The 4,732-nt window shown below is 35.7% G+C and overlaps 1 non-coding gene across 1 annotated transcript; it reads right to left on the bottom strand.

Moving 5' to 3' along the window:
- Window positions 1-4,014: 4,014 nt before the first annotated feature.
- LOC117276043 (small nucleolar RNA R71) lies at window positions 4,015-4,120 on the bottom strand. The gene has a single exon (XR_004506273.1). It is a non-coding gene; the product is annotated as a small nucleolar RNA R71 (small nucleolar RNA).
- Between the last annotated feature and the right edge of the window lie 612 nt (window positions 4,121-4,732).

Here is a 4,732-nt window from a genome sequence, read left to right as displayed (position 1 = left end):
GTCCTATAAGTGACGAAAGTAGAATTTTGCCAAGGGAGTTCAAAAAAGAAAAAAAATTAAAAGAAATTATGGCTAGTGAAAATTGAACAAGCAACCTAACAAAGGTTTTAACCCCCTTAACTACTGAGTTATGATTTGGCAGCATTAAGAAAATTCAAAATAAATATATAAAGTATAAATCAAAATTTTTCTTATATATACAATGTAATTTTCCTGTGAAAGAGTTCAGTTGAACCCCTTCCGTCCCTGATCCCTGGGGGGGCAGAGTAAAACAGCTCGAAAGGGAGGTTTCTATTAAGCTTACGCCTTAAACAAATCCCATATCGGTGAAAGACAGATCATACACGACAAAGTTCATGATCCAACTCTGAGACGCCCTTTAGATCACAAAATTTAATAATTATGTAAATATACCCTAAAATAGAAATATGAAAATACCCTAACTGGTGGTGCCCACAAAATGGAAGTACTTCTGTCACTTTCGAAGCATCACGCAGTTATAGAACATCCTTCTTAAAAAAGGAAAAGAGTTAGGACGTTGAAATCCATTTAAATGCTATGATTCTTGAAGACATTAAAAATAAAAATAATGTATTTATTTAAAATTATGCTAAAGTCTTGATTTTCTTGTACCATCACTTTAATGAAGGGTTGAAAATAGAATATCTTACAATCAAAGATCCACTTATTTTGTAGAATGGCTTAAAGAAAAGATATGACAACTTAAAGTTGGTTATCCTTCCATAAGTACGATATGATTGGGCTTATCTGAGGCTCCAAGACTTTAAGTCTGTTTCTGAATATAATTATGCGATGTTCAGAATTACTTATAAATTGAAACTCTGTGGAGATAGTATCACTGACTATGATATGTTTGAAAAACGTTCACAATATTTTATGACTCCAATATGATCTTGCAATAGTAGTACCGAGAGAAATGTTTCAAAAAGTACTTTAAGTTGATTTCTCTTCTCCTTGAGGCAGAACGAAACAATGACTTGCTCATGAGAAATCACGATAATCGACCTACTGGGTCTACACCATTGCCTGAAGTGGATGAGGTATATTCCCATTATGCTAAGTGTGGAAAAGGTCGTGGCCCTTTTCGTGGTCGTGGTCATGACTAAGGAAGAAATTTTCATGGTGTTAATTATCCCCCAAAGAAAAATAACCACCAAAAGTGGAAAGGGAAAGATGTCGTGTCCAAAGAGTCCCAACCCAGGGGAGAAGCCAAATGCAAAGGGTTCAGAAACTGAATGCTATCGTTGCGGTGGAAAAGGGCATTGGTAAATATTTGTCATACACCAAAACATTTGGTTGAGCTTTATCAAGCACCTCTAAAGAATAAACACCCTGAAGCTAATTCTATCTCTGACAATGAATTTGACATCACTCACTTGGATATGGCAGACTTCTTTGAGCACCCTGATGGAAAAATAGACCACTTGATCGGTGACGAATCCTTGGTTAAAGATGATTGAGTAGTTTGATTTTTATTTTTATTTTTATTTTTATTTTTATTTTTATTTTTATTTTTTCCTATTTGTAGTAGCTAGCGAATAAATATCAGGTAATTATAGTTCTTTACATAAGTAGTAGTCATTAGTATCAATTAATATTATTTATTTTATGAAATAATATTAGTTTGTTTTTATTAAATATAGTAATATTATTTCCAGTGTATTTCAAAGTAAAACATTACTGTCATTCGATTTTTTCGTTACTTGAGGCTTAAAGAATATTGTTTCATTTTCAAGTTTTAGTGGCAGCAGTAACACGTTAGTGATAGGTGAATCTGACGTCACATATCTGATGGTAAGCTATTATCTCGTATTTTAGTCATTTATTGCACTCTAATTTACTGTATTTTATTCATCTTTGAGCTTTAATTGATGGTGTTTTGTACTTATTGTGTGTTTTATACCTTGTAAGAGTGATTTCGAGCTATGTAGATGTTACAGAATGAATTCGAGCTATTTGGAGCTTTGAAGTCTGAGTAAAAGCCCATGAGGATTAAGCCGGGATCGCGTTCGGGGGTCGAAAACCACATCTGGATATCAAAAAGCAAGAAAAATTCCGTACTCTAAGAAAACCTCACTAGTGCAGCGCGTGGGGTGCCGCGACTGCCCATTTTCCTGCTGTCTGTCAGAAATTAACTCTTTGGATTTCCTCACTAATGCCCCATGCGGCACGCCTATGTAAATTTTACAGAGCCAATGTCCTATTTCGGCTAGGAGAATGTGATTTCGTCTGGACCTGACCCTACTTGGTATAAATACATGAAAAATTATTATTTTCTAGACTTTTGACATATTGGAAACCTAAGGAGGCTAAGGAGGAGTTAAAAGAACACGAGCACAAGGATTACATCATTCCTTCCTAACTCAAGACCCGAGTTTGGATTGAATTTATGTTTTCCTATACATTAAATTTATTTGTGATGAATTGCTCCATATCTACGTAATAGTTCTCTTTTGGGTTTGATGGATTTGGTGTATTCCTTATTGTTTTGTGGGTTATAACTCTAGTTTTATGTATTGAATCGTTTTTGGATGATTTAATTATTGCATCTATATTCACTTGTTCATGTAATCTAGAGAGGTATAACTTGTGATACCTTTGCATTATATTGTTGGTTGAATTCATTAATTCTTCTTAATAATCAAAAGAGACTAATTATCATTGATTAAACCTAGTTAGGACAATAATTGAAAGAGGTTTTCCTAAAGACCAATCCACTACGCATTCTTGCATATCTTCACATGCTTAAGTTGGTTCATCTATAGAAGTTAAGACTTAATCGAGAGAGGAGTTTTAGCTAAACGTTTGAACTAATAATTGAGTGAATTCGAAAGATTCACTTGAACATTAGAAGTGAATTGTCTAGAGTTAGATCCCAAATAATTATCTTGCACATATCCAATCAATCCCTATTTGTCCCCGCTGATAACCTTCTTTGTTTCAATTGTCATTAGTCAATAGCTTTAGACTCTTAGTTAATTTTAGTTAGAAATCATATAAATCTCAATTGTTGATCATCTTGGATATCAGTCAAGCTAGAAACTACGAGAATACTGTTTAAATCCAATCCCTGAGGATGTGATATTATACAATACTATATTTGACTAGCGAACATAATTTAAGTATGTGTTTTGTACTCATCAAATTTTGGTGCCATTGTCGGGGATTGACAATTAACAGTGTTTGAAATAGTTTGTAGTGCTAATTCAGAAATTTTTATTTTTATTTTATATTTTATTTTTCTCTTTTTACGTTTGGTTTTCTTTGACTGTGCGCATGTGACGTTTAGAGTGGTGCATGACTCGAGATTCTGCAAAAGAAGTGCTACCATACGAGCCAGAAATTGAAAAATAACTACGACAATTGAGGAAGGAAAGAAATCTCACCGAGACATTAGAAAAGGTTGGACAATCCTCAACCAAAGAACTTATGGATGGAAAAGGTGAGGATAATGTAGATTTGGCTACGAGAGGAGCAGTCCTACGAAGAGAACAAGCTGTACGGGATGCTAAGGAAGCAACTATTAGAGATGCATATATTATCTATGAAGAAGAGAGAGGTCAGAGAATTGCTCAAAATCAACCCTTGGCTGCAGACCAGTTTGGAGATATAACTCCTATGCTTGGGAGACTACTTGGCGATTATGCTAAACCAGTCTACAATTAAGGTTTATCAAGTGTTAGACCACCCCCAATTGCAGTAAATAATTTCGAATTGAAGCAAGGTTTGCTTCAAACTCTTTAGAACTGTTGTGTCTTTAGAGGGAAGCCAAATGAAGATCCAAATACACATCTAATAGACTTCGAGGAGATTATGAACACTTTTAAATACAATGGTGTGTCACAAGATGCAGTGTACTTAAGGGAATTCCCCTTCACACTTAAAGATGATGCAAAATAGTGGCTTCGAATCTTGCCCACGGAATCGATTCGAACATGGGATGAGATGACCATAAAATTTCTTGATAAATATTTCTCCTCAACTAAAACGGGCAAGTTTAGAAGGGAAATCCATAACTTTTACCAAAAGATATAGAAACTATTTTTGAATCATGAGAGAGGTTCAAGGAGATCGTTAGAAAGTGTCAACATAGCGGAATTGAACTCTGGATGCAACTCAAGGACTTTTGGGATGGATTGACACGGACTCGCATAGAACATTGAGCAATGCATCTAGAGGCCCGTTGATGAAGAAGACTTTAGAGGAGATAGTTACAATTCTTGATGAGTTATCTGAAGATGCTAATCAATGGCCCTCTGAGAGTGCGGAAAGAAAAAGATAAACTGGTGTTCACCAGGTTGATGCTAACACATCTGTGCAAGTACAACTTGATGCTATGGCTAAAGAAATACGAAAGTTGACTTTAGCCTGGATACAAAATTAGTCTCATGCAGCTTGTGATATATGTGGGAGAGGAAACCCTACTCATGAGTGTCAAGCCTCAATTGAGGAGATAAATGCTATGGGGAACTACAGTTTCAATGCAATGGGTTAGAGGCACCCAGATTTCTCATGGAGTTCACATGGAGGTACTGCGAATGCTTGTCAACAAAATAACTCCAGACCGCATGGACAAGGAGCTCCAGCCTACCAGAATCAGCAGAGGCAGCAATTTTAGCCTCAACAGCCCATTCAACCTGGTCTAGAAGATCTAATGAAGGCCTTCATTATCAAGACAGATGAGAGGCTGGACGCTCATGGAGCAACTATC

Source organism: Nicotiana tomentosiformis, chromosome 9 (genome assembly GCF_000390325.3).
Source record: "Nicotiana tomentosiformis chromosome 9, ASM39032v3, whole genome shotgun sequence".
Classification (NCBI taxonomy): Eukaryota; Viridiplantae; Streptophyta; class Magnoliopsida; order Solanales; family Solanaceae; genus Nicotiana; species Nicotiana tomentosiformis.
The sequence above is the reverse complement of the archived record's forward strand: the minus strand, read 5'-3'. Positions and strand labels throughout refer to the sequence as shown.